At 37.9% G+C, this 27,007-nt stretch overlaps 1 pseudogene across 1 annotated transcript; it reads right to left on the bottom strand.

The window, feature by feature from the left end:
- Nucleotides 1-6,677: 6,677 nt before the first annotated feature.
- LOC309839973 (small ribosomal subunit protein mS38-like) lies at nt 6,678-7,274 on the bottom strand (annotated as a pseudogene). Its single transcript has one exon. The product of its transcript is annotated as a small ribosomal subunit protein mS38-like (transcript).
- Nucleotides 7,275-27,007: the final 19,733 nt, after the last annotated feature.

Here is a 27,007-nt window from a genome sequence, read left to right as displayed (position 1 = left end):
CCATGGCCAGCCACATGAAAGTCCCCACACAGAAGGGAATGAGAACACTTTTATGGAGGGAAAAATGAAGTTGGGAGGGCTATAGTAAACAAAGAGTTCCTGGTTTTTACTTGGCTGAGCTCTTTCCAAGAAAGAGATTAAATCTTTCTTCTTTCTCTTGGGCTTTGCTATTGTCACAGTGTGTGAAAGCTTCCCTTTCTGGTCTCCTGACTCTATTTAAATTGAGATTTCTATTTATTTATTTATTTACTTATTTATTTATTTACATTCCTCCTTTTCATCAAGATTTCTCTGAAATCGTCACTGATCAAGAGTCAGCTTTGTAGTTTCAGTGGCTTTTTCTTTTTTGTTCCTCAATGTCAGAAAGCAACTTTCCTGTGTGTAGTGTCTCAAATTAGAGGGAAAGTATGCAGAATGGAAACTTATTAAGGTCACATTTGGGTAACAAGGAAGAACAGGAGGGAGAACTCTCAGGCACTTTTCATTTAAAGCCTATACATTATCAAAATTACAGATAATCTGAAGGGTTATGCCACCATCAAAGTTTGGCTACAAACTTCCAACATGCCTGATGCAGATATTTTAAGAAAACTATCTCATGAGATATCATCTGCTTCAGTTCTGGGAAATCTTTACTTTCAGGTCACCAGATGATGTGAAGTTGTGTCATGTGAATCCAAGAGTCTATTCCTTGAAGTTTGGTGGCACAAGGGTAGGTTAGCAATACCTGAGAGGGGCCTTTCCAGAGAGGTTGAAGAGTTCTTCTGGTGTTTTTTCTTTTCCAACAGACAAGATCTCCTGGATGCAAGATGAGATGTTTAAGTTCTTTATCTCCCAAAAATGGACTGTTAAAAGATTGCTCTAACAAAACATGGTTATTTTTAATAAAAGAAATTAAGGCTTCAAAATATTGGAGTATCTCTCCTTTAATCAGTTGTGTGGCAAAATCAGCAGGAGCCAAGTGCATTGGGCTTCCTGTGACTATCTAAAAGGGTGAGAGTTTATGAGTTTCAGAAGGGGTGAATCTAAGATTTAGTAAACCAATAGAAATATTTTCAGCTAATGTATTTGGAGGATAAAAATTTTGCCACTAGAGTCTTAATATGCCACTAGCGCATTTCACTAAACCAGAGGATTGAAGGTGGTAAGTGCAGTGAAATGTTGTAAAACTGGGTAAAGGGAAAAGACTTATCAAAGTACCTGGACAGTAAAATGGGTTATTTGATCACTATAAAGTTTGAGAGGAGTTTCTCAGGTAGTGACAATCTTTCCCAAGAGAACTTAAGCCACAAAAAAAGGCAGTAGCTTATCTGTATGGGAAGGCTTCGGTCCAGTGTGAAAACATACAAACAAATGACTAAAACTTATTTATAACCATGAGATGAAGGAAGTTGTATGAAATCTAGTTGCCACACCTTGAATTGTCCATTAGACGGTTTAAAATGTCCAGGAGCAGTACAAACCGGCCTTCCTGGTTTAAATCTTGGATAAGTGGGACAAGTAAAGTAGGCAATTTTTGTGGCCTTGTTAATGTTTCTCCACCAATATTCTTTAAGGTTATTATTTTGTTAGTAGACCAATCGTTTATTACATGTACAGTGGTGAGAAGCGGGGATTTCAGAGTCTCCAGCAAGACTGGGCTCTTATTTGATCCAGAGCTTCCTCTTTTTATTAAACCAACAATTGTTGAATTTTGAATCTTGTTTTTACTTTCCTGAGGCCAATTGTTGGGGTTTTCTACCGAGTTTTCTGTTATCATTTGGGGAAATATCCCTTTGAACTAAGACAGAGATTTGGCTGCTTTTGGTCCCTTAAATGCTAGCATTCCTTGCATAAATGTCAGCAAGGTGATTTTCTTTAGCTTCCAGAGAGTCAAGTTTAGCATGACCTGGGATCTTAATAATAACAAAGCAGCAGGTTAAAATGTTACATTCAAATATTCCCGAACATAGGGGGCATTTCAAATTTTATTTCCACTGTGAATAAGGAGGTCATTTTGCATTCACAGCACACCCACATATTGAGCTACTCCAAAAACATATCTACTATCAGTATAAATATTTGCCGTTTTGTATTTGGCTATAGTACAAGACTGAGTAAAAGCCTATAATTCAGCCTGTTGGTCTGAAGTAGCCATAGGTAAAGATGCTGCCTGAACAATATCAAAGGGGCTACAATAGCACACCCAGCACAATATTTGCCTTTGTCACCTTTAAAATAAGAATCATCAGTGAACCAAAAGAAGTCAATGTTACCCAAACAAATTTCCTGTAGATCATTACAAGAATCCAAGAGGTCATCCATCAACATGAAGCAGTTGTGAGAATCTCCATTGGCAACAGAGGGGAGAAGAATAACAGGATTAAGGTTATTACAACATAAAAGAGTTATGTGAGGAACAGTTAACAAAAGGACTTCATAGGAGGTGAGGCTGCTGACTGAGATATGTTGAGTGTGATGAAAATTCAGGAGAAATTCTACTATATGAGATACAAAAATGGTTAAAGGGGATCCCAAAACAATGATCTCAGTGGCCTTTATGGCTCTAAGGTAAGGGGTTTTCCCCATGCTACAGGGTCCAGTTGATGGCTATAATATCCTACAGGTCCCCGTGTTTGGGGGTAAGTAGCTCAAAGGGCATTCTCTTTCTTTTCACATACAAAAGGGAAAAAGGAAATCTGATCATTGGAATGCCCAAGAGCATGTGGGTTTATAAAACTCTCCTTTAAGGCCTTGAAGACTATGTAATCCAGTTCTACCCATACAATTGAGTGGGGGTTGTTACTGTTGAATAAAATATATAGAAGTTTGACCATAAGAGAAAATTTGGAATCCAACTTTGGCAAAAAAACAACTAGCTTAAGGAAACTTTGCAGTTAGTTCTTAATTTTGGGTTTTGAGACCCTTGGGATACCATGAAGTCTATCTGGATCTAAATGTAGCCCTTGTTCTGATATTAGATACCTAGGTATCAAAACTGGGTTTAAGCAAGCTTCAATTTTTCTTTGGCGACCTTATGTCCCTCTAAGGCTAAATGCTTTATTTAGCAAGTAGATGGTGTCCTGTGGATGTCTCATTTGGGGAAGCTTAAGAAGGTGAGCAAAGAATCAAAAGAGCAAATAATCTACATATTGTAACAATGTAGAAAATCTAACGAACTTTATTTTATTATATCAGCATTCAGTATTGGGGAAAAATAAGGTTTCTCAATAAAACTCTGAAGCATTACTATCCAGGTGAATTGTTTTTTGTTTGCTTGTTTGTTTGTTTTCCTGAGTGAAGGCAAAAAGGCATTGTCTAGCTTCATTTTTCTGGAATACTAAAGAATGTTCTGCATAAATTAATTACAGTAATAAATTTAATTTTGCTGAGAATGGATGTTAGTAATGTATGTTAGGAGCAACAGGATGTCAAGGATAACAATGTGGTTTATTGTCTGGAGGTCCTGGACAAACCTCTACCATCAGCACTTAGGTTTTCTCACCAGTAAAATGGGAGTGTTAAAGGGACCAGTATAAGGGATAATGAGACCTTGAGACTTGTAATCTTCTATTATAAGCTTTATGACTGTGAATACTTATAGGGTATTGATTAATTCTGGGAAGAGGATTTGAGGGGTCTTTTTGAATATTGATGAGAGGTGCACTGTGAATTTTCCCCATATCAGTTGAAGATTTTGCCCATTAGGACAGTGGTAGCTTATTCAATAGGGACAAATATTCAGTGTTTCCAGAATCAGCTTTAGTACCATCAGAGATGGAGCAAATAAAAGATGTCAAAGAGTTATTTAATTCACCAAGTTGGTTATTTTGATGACTATTGTCAAGTTCTAGCATTATTTCCCTCTTTCAGGAGAAAGAAATCCTGGCATAATACTTTAAGAAGTCTTGGCCTAAGAAATGGATAGGGGTGGGGGAACTAAGGGAAAAATGTGTGTATCTCTCAGAAGGCCTAAACAAAAAGGAATGGGTTCAGAAACATTTTGAGGTTCACCAGAGATTCCCACTATTTAAACTATTTTAGTACTCACAGACAGGGGCTATATTCTAGTAGGGGATTGTAGCACCAAGAGTATGGCTCTGGTGTCAGTTAGGACTGGAAGTGATTAATCCCCAATCTGGAGTAACGTTTTTCCAAGCCAATTAACAGGGAGGATTTGGAAGTGTTCCTGTAGTTCCTTGAAGCCACACCACTGAAAATTGGGAGAACATTGGAAAGGCTGGTTAGAGGGCTGAAGGTGCCTAAAGCACTTAAATTTGTAACAATCTTGGTCCCAATATCCTGGCTGTTTGCAATAATAGCTGAAACTGGGAGGTTTTGGGTTTTGTTTATGAGTCTCCATTTGCTGGAGTTGAAGATTAATCATTTTGGTGGTCTTCTTTATAGCTAATTCATCTAGGGCGCAAGAGAGCTGGTTTGTCAGATTAACTAAATCAGGAGTGGACATAGTTTCCCATTCTATCCCAGGTCTTTTTACTAGAAAGGAAAGGTCCTAATTCAGCCCTTTAATAAACATAGAGCTAAAAACCACCTGGGTGGAATCAGCATCTGAAGGATGACCAGAATTTTTTTAAAAAAAACAATGTGAATTTGATTGTAATATTCATAAACAGGTTCATCGGATTTTTGTGTGCAAGCCCAAATTTTGTTCCAATCAGCAGGCTTTGGAAAAGCCCCAGAAATTACTTGATGAAGTCAACTAGCAATTGCTCTAGCCTGGTCATATAATAAGATAGTGGACTTGTTTCCCGATTGTAATTCTAGAGAGCTTTCAAAAGTTTTCCAATTAGTGGTTTTCATACAATTCTTCCCCTGACCTTTGTATTATGTATATAATACAAAGCATATAAACTAGCTGATATTAAGTCAGAGAAACCAGGTTGATAAGTTTGAATGACTATATTAAATTCCTCAGCAAATCTGTGAGGATTTTGATTACTTTGGGAAGATCTTTGACTATGGTTCACAGTTCAGCTTTAGACCAGGGATATAGGAAATTAAGGGTTTAGTGTCTGAATCATCAGAAGGCTTAATTTTTAAGGAAGACGTTCTGATAAAGTCAGAGGAAAAGGAATTGGGGAGAGTTTCAGAGAAAAGAAATTTAGTGAGAGAATTAGTATCGGGGAAACTAAGGGTATAGAGTAGTAAGGGAAGGAGGAAGATGATGCTGGGTGTAGAGTTAGGCCACAAAATGCTGAAAAAGAAAGTCAAGATGGTACCAGAGTCAGAGCCTTGGACAAAAAAAAGCCATGGAATAAGAGCCTGAGGTTTTCAGAGCCATTCTATCTTTCTTCATTTATATGTTTGCTTCAGTTAATTTTATTTTATTTTATTCTTTTTAATAAGTGATTATTCATTTTTTTATAAATTTAATTATTTTTGGCTGCATTGGGTCTTTTCTGCTGCACACGGGCTTTCTCTAGTTGCAGCGAGTGGAGTCTACTCTTCGTCATGGTGCGTGGGCTTCTCTTTGTGGTGGCTTATCTTGTTGCGGAGCACAGGCTCTAGGCATGCAGGCTTTAGTAGTTGTGGCATGTGGGCTCAGTAGTTGTGGCTTGAAGGCTGTAGAACACAGGCTTAGTAGTTGTGGCACACAGCCTTAGTTGTTGCATGACATGTGGGGTCTTCCTGTACCAGGGCTAGAACCCATGTCCCCTGCATTGGTGGGGGGATTCTTAAAACTGCACCACCAGTGAAGGCCTGCCTCGGTTAATTTTAAATTCATATTTTGCAGAAACGGAATTATAGACTTTTGCTAATATTGGAAAACCTCAAAATAACAATAGAAATGAGCAGTCACTCAGTTTTGGAAACTTTTGAGCTGTTGTAGTCCAATTTGCTTTTCAGGAACTTAAGTTTGGGGATTTTGAAAGTTCTCCATAATGGCCATTGGTATTATAAATTGCCTTAGGTCAGGTAGGTTCATTTAGTTAGAAAGCACATGAGGAAGGGCCATGGTTTTTAAACATAAAATTGTCTGGAAGCCCTATAGGGGGTGCATCTTCAAAATATTTAGATGACTGGAATCTCGTTTCCTTTAGAATAAAAGAATAATTTTCACACAGCTTAAACAGCTCAATTCAAACAGCTTGTACCTCAAACAGCCTGTAAACATAATACCTACCAGTTATAAGAAAACAGCTTGGTCTCAGAGGAGCCAGGCCAAAGGCTTTCCAACCCATTTCCATAGGACAGCCCCTAATCCAAAAGAATAGGCTTAATGCTGAGAAACTGGTACAGTTTTGTGTAACAACCCCTTTTCCTAAAAGAAAGGTTTGAAGGCTAGCCAGTTTTAGAAGAAACAGCCTGTTTCCAAAGGGAATGGGCCAGAGGCTGGCCAGTTTCAGTTAAAACAGTCTGATCTCTAGATCAGACCAACGTGCCATATGAGTACTTCAATACAGAACAAAGCCTTAACCAGAAAAAAAAAGAGAAACCTTTAAATAGATCCTGAATAAATCCTGGAAAGCTTCAAATGCATAGAAGGCATGAGCTCAGATACAGTAGAAAGACATACCTTCAAACTCCGAGGTTGGCAAGAAAAGCAGTGAGCTATTGGAGTTCAATTTTTGTTTTTTTGTTTTGTTTTGTTTTGTTTTTTTTTAAGCTGAGTTCTCTGAATATTTATTACAATGGGTCATCAGCAGTAACAGGGCTGGGGGAAAGACACACGAGGCTCATTTGCCCTTCAGGTAGATCTTGGGTGTCTGCCAACCTGGGGGCTTCCTTCAGGCCCGCCTCCCGCCAGATGCACCTCAGGTGTCTCTCCAACTTCATCTGCTTCCGGTTCAGGTGTCCTTCCCTGACTTTTTGCCACAGGTACCAGGTCCTTTTGACCAGCTTGTGTTACTTGTGATGATTCCACTTCTGCCGGTGGATCTTGAGCACATTTTTGCACTGTATCTGGGGTGCATCCCAGACCTCCTTACCACTCTGCTCGACCCCTTCCCCCACCTGGCTGGTGGACACTCATAGAGTTGGGCTAGAGACACAGTCCCTGGGGTCCCAGCGTCCAGTCTGGGCAGGGGGTAGTGAACAGTCAGCCAGCCCTCCAGGGGGCTGATGGACATCTTCCTGGGGACCCGCATCTCCTCAAGCTACATGTGGACCCACCTGCCAGGGAAGGAGGCAACCCCACTTGGGCCTGTTGGTTGTGTGCTGTAGCGAGGCCTGCAGTCATGCCTGCCCAGCACCCCAAAGACAGGCCAGGGCGCACTGCAGCCTGCCCAGGGAACAGCCTTGAGCAGCTGGGAAGTCAGACACACCACGAACATGGTCTGTGTGTAGTGGCACCCCAGACGCTCAGAAGAGCCTCCCTGAGCCTAACTTCACCCCGAGGCACCCACCGGTTGGGTGGTGTCGACACTCCGGTCTTAGGACCCGAGCCCCAACCGGCTGCGTCCACCTCGGCTGTCCCTGGAGCCCACGCGCCACAGCCTCACATCGACTCTTCCCAGACGCAGCCGGGAGACTCAACTGACCATTCCGCTGCCGCCAATTTGGGGTTTTGCACCTGTTTGCTCACCAGCCATGGAGCCTTTAAGGGTCTTCTCTGGTCCCCTTATAGGCCACCGAAATATTGACATAAAACAAATAGACTGCAAGATTTTTCTCCAGGAAAAATGGGTTTATTCTGCATCAACAGAGAACTGCTATTTAGGAGTCTGCAACCATATAGAGTCAGTGCAAGTCCTCGCAGAGCAAGGAGGGAGAACACCTTTACAGAGAGAAATAAGAAGTTGGGGGAGTTATAGTTTACAAGGCGTCCATGGCTTTTTATTGGCTGAGTCCTTGCCAGGAAAGAAGAGGAGTCTTTCTTCTTTTTGTTGGGCTCTGCAATCATCACATGGTGTGAGAGCTCTCCCTTCTGGTCACGTGACTCTAATTAAGGTTTTTGTTTATTAAGTTTTCACAACCTCAACAGTAATTAGAGAGATTAGAAATAAAGTGTCACTAACATGTCACCTTAGAATTATTAGAGGGCAAAAGTAGAGGATCAAATAATTTGAAATGTTGGTAGGAATTTGGGGAACCATAAACCCTCATATATAGTCAGTGGGAATTTAAACTGCTGTGGATGTTTTGAGGCACTATAGCAATATTCAGTAAAATTGAGTATGCTTATGTTTGAGCAATTCCATGACTGGGAAATATATTAAAAAATAAATAAAATAGACTTTTGCCAGGTGCACAAGGAGCTATGTTTTAGTTTGTTCATTAGTTTAATTTGTGGTAACAGAGAGTTGGAGACAACCTAGGTGTCCATCTATAGTGGAATGAATGCATGAAATGTATATACAATGGATTGTAATGCGCTTTAAACTAAAATTACACAATAAATCATGCATAAGTTTTAGAATTATATTCAGTAAAGAAGTAAGACAAAATAAAGCAGAATACCATATTTAAAAAACACATAAAAAACAAAACTTTATATTTCCACAGATCAATCTGTTTATTTACTACCTATCTAGATATAAATATAGAGATGGTATGCAAGATGGATTGGAAAGACATATATCAAATTCATAAAAGTGTATGTCTATGGTAGAGGAAAAATAAGTTGGAGAAGGATGAAGAATAAAACTTGCTAAAATTATCTTTTAACAAACATAGGGCTGTGATGACAATATTCCATGAAGTGAACATAAAACACAATTCTATACACTGGAGTTAAGAGAGAGAAAAACATATCCCTGACTCAGCATATAGCTTACACAAACTAAATTTCTGAAATAGTACATTGCAATTTGCATTTCTAATATTCTCCTCAAGTGATTTTGATGCCTATTAAAATTTTTGAATTACTGCCATACTCTATTATCTTAATCACATGCTAACTATCGGTGCCATATTACTTCCTGAATTCTAGAGTTGCCCATAACATGTACAAGAGTACACATGGAACAAAAGCCAAAAAAGTATGCCTGCATAACATATGCTCAAACATTAAATGTTATTGTATTAAAGAAACATGTCATATCATCCTGCTGTTACAAGTGTATCTGTTTAACAACTTAATGAAAAGTAGTGTTTTTATTTGTCAAGTCTTTTAGTGTCTTTAGTGTGTGTATGTGTGTGCACATATGTGCAGATCCAAGGAGGAGGGTTGGGGCAGATTGATTCAATCTTATCCAGAATTGAGCTCAGTTTGGGTTTTATTGTTGCAATGCCTACCTTCATTGAACCACAGGCTTCAAGTTCTTCCAGCAGTGGGTCTGCTGATACTTTTGCTTAGTGTGAAATCTGGAGTGCTGGAGGGATTTTGTTGGTGTTTTTGCTGTACATTCAAATTTCAGTGGCTCCTGGACACCTGTGTCAATTGTGTGGGAGGCACTTTATGTTCTTAGTGTCCTCTAGCAATAGTCTGCTGTGGCTGGTTACTCAGAGTTAAGCTCATGTTGTGAGTGGAGAGGCCATGGTTCTTCTCACCCAACATTAGTTTTACATTTCTTTGAAACAGACGGTTCAATTACATTCCATTTCTAAGCCAAATAGCCAATTTTTGAAACCCTGAACTTTTAGTTCAGCTACTGAGAGTTTTGTTTGTTTTTATTATTTCTGAGAATTAGTCTTATTAAAGTAAAACTATATTGTATACTTGTAATGCTAAATTCAAGGTTATTCTCTCATACTCCTACTCTTATTGACTGTTCATATAATTTAAGTATGATGTATTATAGAATTAAATACATTTCTCTCTAATAAATTAACACTTTTGATCCTTTAAAAACACTAATAAACTAGCAACTTTAAATGTCTAAGCGTTGAGATAGTTTTAGGATACCAAGTTACATCTCTGTGTTTGAATATTTGCAAGTGAAGAAGACTGAGCAGTTGGAAAACAATGTTTGTGCATCACTTGGTCACACAAGTTTTGCTGGAATGCATATAAAGCATATATTTGAAGCTCTCCCCCAATCCAAAACAAAAAACAAACCCTGAAAACACTAAAAAGTGAAGTGGGAGACATTTGTATCATTAACATTGACATGAACTGATGTTCTTTTGACCATGCATTTGACCCTTAAGGGTTAAACTAGAGTATAGAAATATTTTCTGATTTTACAGAATGTCACAACAAGTACAGAATTATGTCTTTAAAGCCTTCTTTTAATAGAATGCACATGACTAAAAATCTGACCTCTCCTCTATCCATCAAAAACATTAAAAAATCATACCTTGAATTATAAGTTATTTTTTTTCATTTCTTAATTATATCAACTCAGTGAAAGACTTATTCAGAAGCATGTAGTCAAATTGCAGAAAATGCATAAAGTTAGCCGATGTGCAAAATTAGTAGATTCAAAATTGGAGATTTAGCCTTAACAGAAATGTCATGACACACTTGAATTTGCTTCTACAAAATAAAATAGTTTATAACTATTTCAAATTGCTTCATCCTCCATACAAATCAGCATTCCCTTATGATTGTTTTAACGTCTGTTAGGTTCCATAAACCACAAGTCCTCTATTTTTAAAGTACAAGATGAGAAGATAAGATTCCAATATAGAACTCTTTCCAAGTCCTTCAAAAGATAGTGCTGACAATTATCCATTCATTCTAATGTAGAACATGAGTCAGCAGTTGTTGCTATCATTTAATCTAATGTATTAATTGTTTAAAAATTACAAAGCCATACAGAGATATAATGCATTATATTAAAGCCTACACACTTTCAAGCTTCCCTTCTAAACAGGAATCAATGTGTGCTTAATGGAGAAAATAATAAAAATAATTTGGGAAATAAAATTTATGTAGTTACAAAATCCATTATGTAACATTGAGAATATTTATACTATACATTCTTAGCATCAGATACAGATGTGGAAATTATTTTTATATTTAAAGTTACAATTCCACTACGTTGTAGCTCTGGATTTAAGAAGTATGTTTTGTTTTTTATTTTGTTTTCATTCATTTGAAACAGAGGTTAGCCTGACTAAAAGTAAGACAATATTGGATATTAGCTTAAAAAATGCAGAAAACAAGGGCCATTGTTTTCTTCCTGCCATTTCTTAACAAATATTTAACCTTTGTCAACATGAATGCAATCTACATGTTTTTTTTAATTTTTATTTTATATTAGAATATAGTTGATTAACAATGTTATGTTAGTTTCAGGTTTACAGCAAAGTGATTTAGTTATATATATACATGTGCCTATTCTTTTTCAAATTATTTTCCCATTTAGGTTATTATAGAATATTGATGAGAGTTCCCTGTGCTATACACTAGGTCCTTCTTGTTTATATATTTTAAATATAGCAGTGTGTACATGTTTTTTTATCAACTGAATTTATATGATACAAAAAGAGCTAGTTTTTTGGTGATAAAAGATTTAAAGTTTAAAATTCTGTACAAGCACACAAGCAGCTAGTTGTATTTGATTGATATATATTTGGTCATCCATATCAGATGTAATTGATAATGCTCTAATTAATCATATCATCTTTATTCAAAATTCAAATGACAAACAAGAAACAAACAACAAAATAATACTAATAGCACTGCCAAGAGCTTCAATGAAAGAAAAAATTAAAAAAAACCCAGAAGATTTGCAAAATTAAAATTATCTACCAATAAATACTACCCAAAAGGTAAGAAATAGGTATTACAATAAAATACATCCATGTATTTTATATTTGCCCAAATATTTTCATTAAATGTAATATGGGATCTAATTATAGGTGTGGAAGAACTCCAGAACTAATCTTCTATAGCGTAAAATAAGGTAGAATCAGAGAGCAATGTCTGAATAAGATCACTTCTAATTAAAAATAAATTCTGGGACTTCCCTGGTGGCACAGTGGTTGAGAGTCCACCTGCTGATGCAGGGGACATGGGTTCATGCCCCGGTCCGGGAAGATCCCACATGCCGCAGAGTGGCTAGGCCCGAGAGCCATGGCCGCTGAGCCTGTGCGTCCAGAGCCTGTGCCCCACGATGGGAGAGGCCACAACAGTGAGAGGCCTGCATACCACAAAAAATAAATAAATAAATAAATTCTATATTGATATAATTTCTTTTTGCCAAATGAGCTAATCTAAAACTGGTATATTGATTCTGTCCCTCTGAAATAGGAGTTGTATTTTTATAGCAGCATTTTAAAACATACACATAAATACTGAAGTATACATTCTTTTTTAAGTAGCTTTATGGTAATTGATCATCTCTCACTTATAATTTAGCAATACTTGTAGAGCAGAGGAGCAATCTAGACACAATCATCCAAATGTTCTTAAGAATGAAATTTTCTTTACTTTCCCTGACTGATCTCCTTTTCATCTATCACTCACCTTCCTGCTAATGAGAGAGGGGGGAATAAAGAACAAAAAGTAAGGAAACAAGCAAGCATAGACATCCCAGTTAAAATATTCCCAGCCAGTTATTTTGTGGATATTGACGAAATGATTCTGAAGATCATATGAAAATGCATAAGATCTGGAATAGCCAACAGCTTACTGAAGGAGAAGAGAAAGTCAGAGGACTGACATTACCCAATTTCAAGTCTTACTTCAATACTGTAGTCATCAAGAGAGTGTAGTACTGGTGAAAGAATAGACAGAGATCCCTGAAGTAAATTCACATAAATATAGTCAACTGATCTTTGACACAAACAAACAAACAAAAAAAGTAACTCAATGGGAAAATAATAGTCTTCTCAACAAATTGTTCTAGAACAACTAAATATCCACAAGCAAACAAACAAAAAAACTAGACACAAACCTTACACCATTTACAAAAAAAACAACTCAAAGTGAAGCATAGACCTAAAAGTAAAATTTTACATTACATTTACTATAAAATTCTTTGAAAATAATGTAGAATATAATCTGGTTGATCTTGGATTTGGCCAAGACTTTTTATTTTTTTGTATTTTTTTACATCTTTATGGGAGTATAACTTCTTTACAATGTTGTGTTAGCTTCTGTTGTACAACAAAGGGAATCAGCTATATGTATACATATATACCCATATCCTCTCTCTCTTGAGCCTTGCTTCACCTTCCATATTCCACCCTTCAAGGTCATCAAAAAACATTGAGCTGATCTTCTTCTGCTATGCAGCAGCTTCCCTCTGGCCATCCATTTTATATTTGGTAGTGTATATATGTCAATGCTACTCTCTCACTTCATCCTAGCTTCCCATTCCCCCTCTGTGTCCTCAAGTCTATCTCTACTCCTGCATCTTTACTCCTGCCCTGCCACATCAGTACCATTTTTTTTAGATTACATATATATGTGTTAGCATACGGTATTTGTTTTTCTTTTTCTGACTTACCTTACTCTGCAGGACAGACTACAAGTCAATCCACCTCATTACAAATAACTCAATTTCATTCTTGTTTATGGCTGAGTAATATTCCATTGTATATATGTGCCACATCTTCTTAATCTATTCATCTGTTGATAGACATTTAGGTTGCTTCTGTGTCTGGCTATTGTAAATAGTGCTGCAATGAACACTGTGGTACATGCTTCTTTTTGAATTATGGATTTCTAAGGGTATATGCCCAGTAGTGGGACTGCGGGGTCATATGGTTGTTCTATATTTAGTTCTTTAAGGAACCTCCATACTGTTCTCCATAGTGGCTGTATCAATATACATTCCCACCAACAATGCAAGAGGGATCCCTTTTCTCCACATCCTCTCCAGCATTTACTGTTTGAAGAATTTTTGATGATAGCCATTCTGACCAGTGTGAGATGATACCTCATTGTAGTTTTGATTAGCATTTCTCTCATGTATAGTTACGTTGAGCATCTTTTCATGTACTTGTTGCCGATCTGTATATCTTATTTGGAGAATGTCTATTTAGGTCTTTTGGCCATTTTTGAATTAGGTTGTTTGTTTTTTGATGTTGAACTACATGAGCTGCTTGTAATTTTGGAGATTAATCCTTTGTCAGTTGCTTCATTTGCAAAAATGTCCTCCCATTGTGAGGGTTGTCCTTCTGTCTTGTTTATAGTTTCCTTTGCTGTGCAAAAACTTTGAAGTTTCATTAGGTCCCATTTGTTTATTTTTCTTTTTATTTCCATTTCTCTAGGAGGTGGTTCAAAAAGGATCTTGCTGTGATTTATGTCATAGTGTTCTGCCTATGTTTTCCTCTAAGAGTTTGATAGTTTCTGGCCTTATATTTAGGATGTTAATCCATTTTGAGTTTATTTTTGTGTATGGTGTTAGGGAGTGTTCTAATTTCATTCCTTTACATGTAACCGTCCAGCTTTCCCAGCACCACTTATTGAAGAGGTTGTATTTTCTCCATTGTATATTCTTGCCTCCTTTATCAAAAATAAGGTGACCATATGTGCAAGGGTTTATATCTGGGCTTTCTACCCTGTTCCATTGATTTATATTTCTGTTTTTGTGCAAATAGCATGTGGTCTTGATTACTGAATGTTTGTACTATAGTCTGAAGTCAGGGAGCCTGATTCCTCCAGCTCCTTTTTTCTTTCTCTAGATTGCTTTGGCTACTAGGGGTCTATTTTTTTTTGTGTGTGTGGTATGCGGGCCTCTCACTGTTGTGGCCTCTCCGGCTGCAGAGCACAGCTCCGGATTCACAGGATCAGTGGCCATGGCTCATGGCCCTAGCTGCTCCGCGGCATGAGGGATCCTCCTGGACCAGGGCACGAACCCGCGTCCCCCGCATCAGCAGGTGGACTCTCAACCCTTGCGCCAACAGGGAAGCCCTACTAGGGGTCTTTTGTGTTTCCATACAAATTGTAAAATTTCTTGTTCTAGTTCTGTGAAAAATGCCGTTGGTAATTTTATAGTGATTGCATTAAATCTATAGATTGCTTTGGGTAGTGTAGACATTTTCACAATGTTGATTCTTCCAATCCAATAACATGGTTTATCTCTCCATCTGTTTGTGTCATCTGTGATTTCTTTCAGCAGGGTTTTATAGTTTTCTGCATACAAGTCTTTTGTCTCCTTAGGTAGGTCTATTCCTAGGTATTTTATTCTTTATGTTGCAAAGGTAAATGGGAGTGATTCCTTAACTTCTCTTTCTGATATTTGGTTGTTATTGTATAGGAATGAAAGAAATTTCTGTGCATTAATTTTGCATCCTGATACTTTATCAAATTCATTGATTAGCTCTAGTAGTTTTCTGATGGCATCTTTAGGATTTTCTATGTATAATATCATGTCATCTGCAAACAATCACAGTTATACTTCTTCTTGTCCAATTTAGATTCCTTTTATTTTTCTTTATTCTCTGATTGCCATTGTTAAACATCCCAAAAGTATGTTGAATAATAGTGGCAAGAGTGGGCACCCTTGTCTGGTTGCTGATCTTAGTGGAAATGCTTTCGTTTTTTCAACATTGAGAATGATGTTGGCGGTGAGTTTCAGATACGGCTATTATTATGTTGAGGTAGGTTGCCTTTATGCCCACTTTCTGGAGAATTTTTATCATAAATGGGTGTTGAACTTTGTCAAAAGTTTTTACTGCATCTATTGAGATTATTATATGGTTTTATCCTTCAATTTGTTAATATGGTGTATCACACTGATTGATTTGCATATATTGAAGAATCCTTGCATTCCTGGGATAAACCTCACTTGATCATGGTGTATGATCCTTTTATTGTGCTGTTGGATTCTGTTTCCTAGTATTCTGTTGAGGATCTTTGCATCTATCTCATCAGTGATATTGGTCTCTAGTTTTCTTTTTTTGTGAGCATCTTTTTCTGGTTTTGATATCAGGGTGATGGTGGTCTCATAGAATGAGTTTGGTATTGTTCTTCCATCTGCTATATTTTGGAAGAGTTTCAGAAGGATAGGTATTTGCTCTTCTGGAAATGTTTGATAGAATCCACCTGTGAAGCCATCTGGTCCTGAGCTTTTGTTTGTTGGAAAATTTTTAATCACAGTTTCAATTTCAGTGCTTGTGATTGGTCTGTTCATATTTTCTATTTCTTCCTGGTTCAGTCTTAGAAGTTTGTACTTTTCTAGGAATTTGTCCATTTCTTCCAGGTTGTCCATTTTATTGGCTTATAGTTTCTTGTAGTAGTCTCTCATGATCCTTTGTATTTCTGCAGTGTCAGTTGTTACTTCTTTTTCATTTTGAATTCTATTGATTAGAGTCTTCTCCCTTTTTTTCTTGATGAGTCTGGCTAATGGTTTTTCAATTTTGCTTATCTTCTCAAAGAAATACCTTTTAGTTTTATTGATCTTTTCAATTGTTTCATTCATTTCTTTTTCATTTATTTCTCATCTGATCTTTATGATTTATTTCCTTCTGCTAAGTTTGGGGTTGTTTTAATTCTTCTTTCTCTAATTGATTTAGCTGTAAATTTTGTTGCTTATTTGAGATTTTTCTTGTTTCTTACAGTAGGATTATATTGCTATAAACTTCCCTCTTAGAACTGCTTTTGCTGCATCCCAGAGGTTTTGGGTTCTCATGTTTTCATTGTCCTTTGTTTTGGGGTATTTTTTCATTTCCTCTTTGATTTCTTCAGTGATCTCTTGGTTATTTTGTAGTGTATTGTTTAGCCTCCATGTGTTTGTATTTATTACAGTTTTTTTTCCTGTAATTGATATCTAATTACATAATGTTGTGGTGAGAAAAGATAACTCATATGATTTCAATTTTCTTAAATTTACCAAGGCCTGATTTGTGATCCAAGATGTGATCTATCCTGGAAAATATTCTGTGTGCACTTGAGAAGTGTATTTTGTTGTTTTTGGATGGAATGTCCTATAAATATCAATTAAGTCCATCTGGTTGAATGTGTCATTTAAAGCTTGTGCTTTCTTATTTATTTTCTTTTTGGATGATCTGTCCATTGGTGTAAGTGAGGTGTTACAATCCCCTACTATTTTTGTATTACTGTCAATAGCCCCTTTTATGGCTCTTAGCATTTGCTTTATGGATTGAACTCCTCCTATTTTGGGTACATAAATATTTACAATTGTTATATCTTCTTCTTGGATTGATCCCTTGATCATCATGTAGTGTCCTTCCTTGTCTCTTGTAACAGTCATTATTTTCAAGTTTATTTTTTTCTGATATGAGTATTGCTACTCCAGCTTTCTTTTGATTTCCTTTTGCATGGAATATCTTTTTCCATCCCTTCACTTTCAGTCTGTGTGTCCCTAGGTCTGAAGTGAGTCTCTTGTAGGCAGCATATATATGGGACTTGTTTTTTGTATCCATTTAGCCAGTCTGTGTCTTTTGGTTGGAGCATTTAATTCATTTACATTTAACATAATTATTGGTATGTATGTTCCTATTTCAGTTTCTTAATTGTTTTAGATTTGTTTTTGTAGGTATTTTCCTTCTCTTGTGTTTCCTGACTAGATAAGTTCCTTTAGAATTTGTTGTAAAGCTTGTTTGGTGGTGCTGAATTCTCTTAACTTTTGCTTGTCTGTAAAGCTTTTGATTTCTCCATCAGATCTGAATGAGATCCTTGTTGGGTAGAGTAATCTTGGTTGTAGGTATTTCCTTTTCATCACTTTAAATATATCTTGCCTCTTCCTTCTGGGCTGTAGAGTTTCTGCTGAACGATCAGCTGTTAACCCTGTGGGGATTCCCTTGTATGCTATTTGTTGCTTTTCCCTTTCTGCTTTTAATATTTGCTCTTTGTGTTTATTTTTTTTAGTTTGAATAATATGTGTCTTGGCATGTTTATCCTTGGGTTTTTCTTTTATGGTACTCTCTGCATTTCCTGGACTTGACTATTTCCTTTCCCATGTTGGGTAAATTTTTGACTATAATCTTTTCAAATATTTTCTCAGACCATTTCTTTTTTTCTTCTTCTTCTGGGATGCCTATAATTCAAATGTTAGTGTGCTTAGTGTTCTCCCAGAGGTCTCTGAGACTGTCCTCCTTTTTCTTGCTTTCTTTTTTCTTTATTCTGCTCTGTGGCCGTTATTTCCACTATTCTATCTTCCAGCTCACTTATCCATTCTTCTGCTTCAGTTATTCTGCTATTGATTCCTTCTAGAGTACTTTTAATTTCATCTATTGTGGTGTTCATTGCAGTTTGTTTGCACTTTAGTTCTTCTAGGTTCTTTTTAAGAGTTTCTTGTATTTTCTCTATTCTATTTCCGAGATTTTGGATCATCTTTACTATCATTATGCTGAATTCTTTTTCATGTAGTTTGCCTAATTCCTCTTCATTTATTTGTCCTTATATGTTTTTACCTTGTTCCTTTGCCTGCAAGATATTTCTCTGTGTTCTCATTTTGTCTAATTTATAGTATTTGAAGTATCCTTTCCTTAGGCTGCAGGGTCGTAGTTCCTCTTGCTTATGTTCTCTGCCCCTGGTGGTGAGGTCGGTCCAGTCTTCCTGATGTGAGGGACTGGTGCCTGCATTCTGGTAGATGAAGCTGAGTCTTTTCCCTCTGATAAGCAGGGTCATGACAGGTGGTGTGTTTTGGGGTGTCTGTGAGCTTACTATGACTTTATGCTGTCTGTGTGCTAATGTGTTCATTTGCGTTCCTGTCTTGTTTGTTGTTTGGTGTGAGGTGTCCAGCGCTGGGAGCTACAGGCACTTGGGTGGAGCTGCGTCTTGGATTCAGATAGAGGTCTCTGTGACAGCACTCAAAAATTAATCTTCCTTGGGGCTGGGAATTCTCTATTTGTCCAGCGGCTTGGACTCAGTGCTCTCACCCCAGAGCCTCAGGGCCAACTTCTGGTCGAGGAACCAAGATGCTGTCATTCACTCATCTCAGCAATAAAGAGGATTATATAAAAAAAAAAAAGACTAACAAAACCCCAGACAAATGGTAAAAATTAACATCAAACAAACAAAACAGAAACAAGGAAACACACACACACACAGAAGAATAAAAAACAGAACCAAGTAACACAAAAAGCAAGAGAGCAACCAGACAAATGAAAGAACCTAATTATGAAATCAAACAATTAAAAAGAAAACTGATAAAAAAACAAAACCAAACCAGAGTGCCAACTGAAGAATGAAGCAAAGAAACAAAACAAACCAACAAAACTGATATTAAAAATAAAAGAAAGAGGGGGACCTTGAAGATGGCGGAAGAGTAAGACGTGGAGATCACCTTTCTCCCCACAGATACACCAGAAATACATCTACACGTGGAACAACTACTACAGAACACATACTGAAGGCTGGCAGAAGAACTCAGACCTCCTAAAAGGCAAGAAACTCCCCACGTACCTGGGTAGGGCAAAAGAAAAAAAGAATAAACAGAGACAAAAGAATAGGGATGAGACCTGCACCAGTGGGAGGGAGCTGTGAAGGAGGAAAAGTTTCCACACACTAGAAAGCCCCTTCATGAGCGGAGACTGCGGGAGGCGGAGGGGGGAGCTTCGGAGCCACGGAGGAGTGCACAGCAACAGGGGTGCGGAGGGCAAAGCGGGGAGATTCCCGCCCAGAGGATCGGTGCCCACCGGCACTCACCAGCCCAAGAAGCTTGTCTGCTAACCCGCCGGGGCGGGCAGGGCTGCAAGCTGAGGCTCGGGTTTTGGTCGGAGCGCAGGGAGAGTACTGGGGTTGGTGGCTTGAACATAGCCTGAAGGGGTTAGTGCACCACGGCTAGCCGGGAGGGAGTCCTGGGAAAAGTCTGCACCTGCCGAAGAGGCAAGAGACATTTTCTTCCCTCTTTGTTTCCTGGTGCGTGAGGAGAGGGGTTTCTAGAGCACTGCTTAAAGGAACTCCAGAGATGGGCGCGAGCCGCGGCTAAAAGCATGAACCCCAGAGATGGGTGCGAGCCGCGGCGAAAAGCGTGGACCCCAGAGATGGGCGCGAGCCGCGGCGAAAAGCACAGACCCCAGGGACAGGCATGAGCCGTGGCTAAAAGCACAGACCCCAGGGGCGGGTGGGAGATGCTAAGACTGCTGCTGCCACCAACAAGGGGCCTGTGTGCGAGCACAGGTCACTATCCACACCTCTCTTCCACGGAGCCTGTGCACCCCGCCACTGCCAGGTTCCTGGGATCCAGGGACAACTTCCCTGGGAGAACGCACAGCGGGCCTCAAGCTGGTGCAACGTCATGCCGGCCTCTGCCGCCGCAGGCCCGCCCCGCACGCAGTGCCCCTCCCTCCTCCCCGGCCTGAGTGCGCCAGAGCCCCCAAATCAGCGGTTCCTTTAACTCCGTCCTGTCTGAGAGAGGAACAGACGCCCTCCAGTAACCTACACGCAGAGGCAGGGCCAAATCCAAAGCTGAGCCCCTGAGAGCTGTGAGAACAAAGAAGAGAAAGGGAAATCTCTCCCAGCAGCCTCAGAAACAGCGGATTAAAACTCCACAATCAACTTGATGTACCCTGCATCTTTGGAATACATGAATAGACAAAGAGTCATCCCAAATTGAGGAGGTGGGCTTCGAGGGCAAGATCTATGATTTTTTTCCCCTTTTCCTCTTTTTGTGAATGTGTATGTGTATGCTTTTGTGTGAGATTTTGTCTGCATAGGTTTGCTTCCACCATTTGTCCTAGGGTTCTATCCGTCCATGGTTTTTTTTTTTTTATTTTTTTTCTTAGTAATTAATTTTAATTTTAATAACTTTATTATACTTTACCTTCTTTCTTTCTTTCTTTCTTTCTTTCTTTCTTTCTTTCTTTCTTTCTTTCTTTCTTTCTTTCTTTCTTTCTTTCTTTCTTTCTTTCCTTCCTTCATTCCTTCCTTCCTTCCCTCCTTTAGACAACGAATCATCCCAAATTGAGGCGGTGGTCTCTGAGAGCAAGATTTATGATTTTTTCCCCTTTACCTCTTTTTGTGAGGGTGTATGTATATGCTTCTGTGTAAGATTTTCTCTGTATAGCTTTGCTTCCAACATTTCTCCTAAGGTTCTATCCGTCCTTTTTTTTTCCTAAATAATTATATTTTAATTCAATAACTTTATTATACTTTATATTATTTTACTGTATCTTCTTTCTTTCTGTCTTTTTTCCTTCCTTCCCTCCTTCCTTCCATCCACCCTCCCTCCTTTCTTTCCTTCTTGCCTTCTTTCCTTCTTTGCCTCTTTCTTTCTTTCTTTCTTTCTTTCTTTCTTTCTTTCTTTCTTTCTTTCTTTCTTCTTTCTTTCTTTCTTCCTTCCTTCCTTCCTTCTTTCCTTCCCTCCATCCTTCCTTCCTTCCTTCCTTCCTTCCCTCTCTTCTTTCTTTCATTCTTCATACTTTTACAAATTCTCTCTACTTTTTCTTCCTTTTATTCTGAGCCATGTGGATGAAAGGTTCTTGGTGCTCCAGCCAGGAGTCAGGGCTCTGCCTCTGAGGTAGGAGAACCAACTTCAGGACACTGGTAAACAAGAGACCTCCTAGCTACACATAATATCAAATGGCGAAAATCTCCAAGAGACCTCCATCTTAACACCAGAACCCAGCTTCACTCAACGACCAGCAAGCTACAGTGCTGGACAACATATGCCAAACAACTAGCAAAACAGGAACACAACCCCACCCATTAGCAGAGAAGCTGCCTAACATCATAATAAGGCCACAGACACCCCAAAACACACCACCAGACGTGAACCTGCCCACTAGAGAGACAAGATCCAGCCTCATCCACCACAACACAGGCACTAGTCCCCTCCACCAGGAAGCCTACACAACACACTGAACCAACCTTACCCACTGGAGACAGACATGAAAAACAGCGGGAACTACGAACCTGCAGCCTGCAAAAAGGAGACCCCAAACACAGTAAGGTAAGCAAAATGAGAAGACAGAAAAACGCACAGCAGATAAAGGAGCAAGATAAAAATGCACCAGACCTAACAAATGAAGAAGAAATAGGCAGTCTACCTGAAAAAGAATTCAGAATAATGATAGTAAGGATGATACAAAATCTTGGAAATAGAATCAACAAAATGCAAGAAACAGTTAACAAGGACCTAGAAGAAAAAGATGAAACAAGCAATGATAAACAACACAATAAATGAAATTAAAAGTACTCTAGATGGGATCAATAGCAGAATAACTGAGGCAGAAGAACGGATAAGTGACCTGGAAAATAAAATAGTGGAAATAACTACTGCAGAGGACAAAAAAGAAAAAAAAAAAAGAAAAGAACTGAGGACCGTCTCAGAGACCTCTGGGACAACATTAAATGCACCAGCATTCGAATTATAGGGGTTCCAGAAGAAGAAGAGAAAAAGAAAGGGACTGAGAAAATATTTGAAGAGATTATAGTTGAAAACTTCCCTAATACGGGAAAGGATATAGTTAATCAAGTCCAAGAAGCACAGAGTGTCCCATACAGGATAAATCCAAGGAGAAATACGCCAAGACACATATTAATCAAACTGTCAAAAATTAAATACAAAGAAAGCATATTAAAAGCAACAAGGGAAAAACAACAAATAACACACAAGGGAACCCCCATAAGGTTAACAGCTGATCTCTCAGCAGAAACCCTACAAGCCAGAAGGGAGTGGCAGAACATACTGAAAGTGATGAAGGAGAAAAACCTGCAACCAAGAATACTCTACCCAGCAAGGATCTCATTCAGATTTGATGGAGAAATTAAAATCTTTACAGACAAGCAAAATCTGAGAGAGTTCAGCACCACCAAACCAGCTTTACAACAAATGCTAAAGGAATTTCTCTAGGCAAGAAACATAAGAGAAGGAAAAGACCTACAATAATGAACCAAAAACAATTAAGAAAATGGGAATAGGAACATACATATCGATAATTACCTTAAATATAAATGGACTAAATGCTCCCACCAAAACACACAGATTGGCTGAATGGATACAAAAACAAGACCTTATATATGCTGTCTACAAGAGAGCCACTTCAGACCTAGAGACACATACAGACTGAAAGCAAGACGATGGAAAAAGATATTCCATGCAAATGGAAACCAAAAGAAAGCTGGAGTAGCAATTCTCAAATCAGACAAAATAGACTTTAAAATAAGGACTATAAGAAGAGACAAAGAAGGACACTACATAATGATCAAGGGATCGATCCAAGAAGAAGATATAAAAATTGTAAATATTTATGCACCCAACATAGGAGCACCTCAATACATAAGGCAAATATTAACAGCCATAAAAGGGGAAATCGACAGTAACACATTCATAGTAGGGGACTTTAACACCACACTTTCACCCATGGACAGATCATCCAAAATGAAAATAAATAAGGAAACACAAGCTTTAAATGATACATTAAACAAGATGGACTTAATTGATATTTATAGGACACTCCATCCAAAAACAACAGAATACACATTTTTCTAAAGTGCTCATGGAACATTCTCCAGGATAGATCATATCTTGTGTCACAAATCAAGCCTTGGTAAATTTAAGAAAATTGAAATTGTATCAAGTATCTTTTCTGACCACAACGCCATGAAACTAGATATCAATTACAGGAAAAGATCTGTAAAAAATACAAACACATGGAGGTTAAACAATACACTACTTAATAATGAAGTGATCACTGAAGAAATCAAAGAGGAAATAAAAAAAGTACCTAGAAACAAATGACAATGGAGACACAACGACCCAAAACCTATGGGATGCAGCAAAAGCAGTTCTAAGGGGGAAATTTATAGCAATACAAGCCCACCTTAAGAAGAAGAAAATACCTCGAATAAACAACCTAACCTTACACCTCAAGCAATTAGAGAAAGAAGAACAAAAAAACCCCAAAGCTAGCAGAAGGAAAAAAATCATAAAAATCAGATCAGAAATAAATGAAAAAGAAATGAAGGAAACAATAGCAAAGATCAATAAAACTAAAAGCTGGTTCTTTGAGAAGACAAACAAAATAGAGAAACCACTAGCCAGACTCATCAGGAAAAGAAGGGAGAAGACTCAAATCAATAGAATTAGAAATTAAAAAGGAGAAGTAACAACTGACACTGCAGAAATAAAAAAGATCATGAGAGATTACTACAAGCAACTCTATGCCAATAAAATGGACAATCTGGAAGAAATGGACAAATTCTTAGAAATGCACAACCTGCCAAGACTGAAACAGGAAGAAATAGAAAATATGAACAGACCAATCACAAGCACTGAAATTGAAACTGTGGTTTAAAATCTTCCAACAAACAAGAGCCCAGGACCAGATGGCTTCAGAGGCGAATTCTATCAAATATTTAGAGAAGAGCTAACACCTATCCTTCTCAAACTCTTCCAAAATATAGCAGAGGGAGGAACACTCCCAAACTCATTCTATGAGGCCACCATCACCTTGATACCAAAACCAGACAAGGATGTCTCAAAGAAAGAAAACTACAGGCCAATATCACTGATGAACATAGATGCAAAAATCCTCAGCAAAATACTAGCAAACAGAATCCAAGAGCACATTAAAAGGATTATACACCATGATCAAGTGGGGTTTATTCCAGGAATGCAAGGATTCTTCAATATATGCAAATCTATCAATGTGATAAACCATATTGAAAAACTGAAGGAGAAAAACCATGTGATCATCTCAATAGATGCAGAGAAAGCTTTTGACAAAATTCAACACCAATTTATGATAAAAACCCTGCAGAAACTAGGCATAGAGGGAACTTTCCTCAACATAATGAAGGCCATATATGGGAAGCCCACAGTCAACATCATCCTCAATGGTGAAAAACTGAAAGCATTTCCACTAAGATCAGGAAGAAGACAAGGTTGTCCACTCGCACCACTGTTATTCAACATAGTTTGGAAGATTTAGCCACAGCAGTGAGAGAATAAAAGGAAATAGGAATCCAAAGCAGAAAAGAAGAAGTAAAGCTGTCACTGTTTGCAGATGACATGATACTATACATAGAGAATCCGAAAGATGCTACCAGAAAATTACTGGAGCTAATCAATGAATTTGGTAAAGTAGCAAGATACAAAATTAATGCACAGAAATCTCTGCCATTCCTACATACTAATGATGAAAAATCTGAAAGTGAAATCAAGAAAACACTCCCATTTACCATTGCAACAAAAAGAATAAAATATCTAGGAATAAACCTAGACAAAAGACCTGTATGCAGAAAATTATAAGACACTGATGAAAGAAATTAAAGATGATACAAATAGATGGAGAGATATACCATGTTCTTGGATTGGAAGAATCAACATTGTGAAAATGACTCTACTACCCAAAGCAATCTATAGATTCAATTGAGTCCCTATCAAACCACCACTGGCATTTTTCACAGAACTAGAAAAAAAAATGTCACAATTTGTTTGGAAACACAAAAGACCCTGAATAGCCAAAGCAATCTTGAGAACGAGAAAAGGAGCTGGAGGAATCAGGCTCCCTGACTTCAGACTATACTACAAAGGTACAGTAATCAAGACAGTATCGTACTGGCACAAAAACAGAAAGATAGATCAATGGAACAGGATAGAACGCCCAGAGATAAACCCATGCACATATGGACACCTTATCTTTGATAAAGGTGGCAGGAATGTACAGTGGAGAAAGGACAGCCTCTTCAATAAGTGGTGCTGGGAAAAATGGACAGGTACATGTAAAAGTATGAGATTAAATCACTCCCTAACACCATACACAAAAATAAGCTCAAAATGGATTAAAGACCTAAATGTAAGGCCAGAAACTATCAAACCCTTAGAGGAAAACATAGGCAGAACACTCTATGACATAAATCACAGCAAGATCCTTTCTGACCTACCTCCTAGAGTAATGGAAATAAAACCAAAAATAAACAAATGGGACCTAATGAAACTTCAAAGCTTTTGCACAGCAAAGGAAACCATAAACAAGATCAAAAGACAACCCTCAGAATGGGAGAAAATATTTGCAAATGAAGCAACTGACAAAGGATTAATCTCCAAAATTTACAAGCAGCTCATGCAGCTCAATAACAAAAAAACAAACAACCCAATCCAAAAATGGGCAGAAGACCTAAATAGACATTTCTCCAAAGAAGATATACAGACTGCCAACAAACACATGAAAGAATGCTCAACATCATTAATCATTAGAGAAATGCAAATCAAAACTACAATGAGATATCATCTCACACCTGTCAGAATGGCATCATCAGAAAATCTAGAAACAATAAATGCTGGAGAGGGTGTAGAGAAAAGGGAACACTCTTGCACTGCTGGTGGGAATGTGAATTGGTTCAGCCACTATGGAGAACAGTATGGAGGTTCCTTAAAAAACTGCAAATAGAACTACCATATGACCCAGCAATCTCACTACTGGGCATATACCCTGAGAAAACCAAAATTCAAAAAGATTCATGTACCAAAATGTTCATTGCAGCTCTATTTACAATAGCCCGGAGATGGAAACAACCTAAGTGCCCATCATCTGCTGAATGGATAAAGAAGATGTGGCACATATATACAATGGAATATTACTCAGCCATAAAAAGAAACAAAATTGAGCTATTTGTAATGAGGTGGATAGATCTAGAGTCTGTCATACAGAATGAAGTAAGTCAGAAAGAAAAAGACAAATACCGTATGCTAACACATATATATGGAATTTAAGAAAATAATATGTCATGAAGAACCTAGGGGTAAGACAGGAATAAAGACGCAGACCTACTGGAGAACGGACTTGAGGATATGGGGAGGGGGAAGTGTGAGCTGTGACAGGGTGAGAGAGAGTCATGGACATATACACACTAACAAACATAAGGTAGATAGCTAGTGGGAGCAACCGCATGGCACAGGGATATCGGCTCTGTGCTTTGTGACAGCCTGGAGGGGTGGGATTGGGAGGGTGGGAGGGAGGGAGACGCAAGAGGGAAGACATATGGGAACATATGTATATGTATAACTGATTCACTTTGTTATAAAGGAGGAACTAACACACCATTGTAAAGCAATTATACCCCAATAAAGATGTTAAAAAATAATAATAATAAAATAAAAAAATTGAAAAAAATAAAAATAAAAGAAAGAAAAAGAGAAAAGTGAAAGAAGACAGAATAACAGAAAAACAACATAGAAGTAGAAATATAAAAAATAAAATAGAAATTATGTTAAAAAAAAGACAAAACCCCAGAGAAATGGTAAAAACAAAACAAACAAACAAAAAATGAAACAAAGAAACATGCATGCAAAAGCAACAGACCGAAATAAAACAA

This window comes from Grampus griseus (genome assembly GCF_964374135.1).
Source record: "Grampus griseus genome assembly, chromosome: X".
Taxonomy (NCBI): domain Eukaryota; kingdom Metazoa; phylum Chordata; class Mammalia; order Artiodactyla; family Delphinidae; genus Grampus; species Grampus griseus.
Note: the sequence above shows the minus strand (reverse complement) of the source record. Positions and strands in the feature narration are given on the sequence as shown.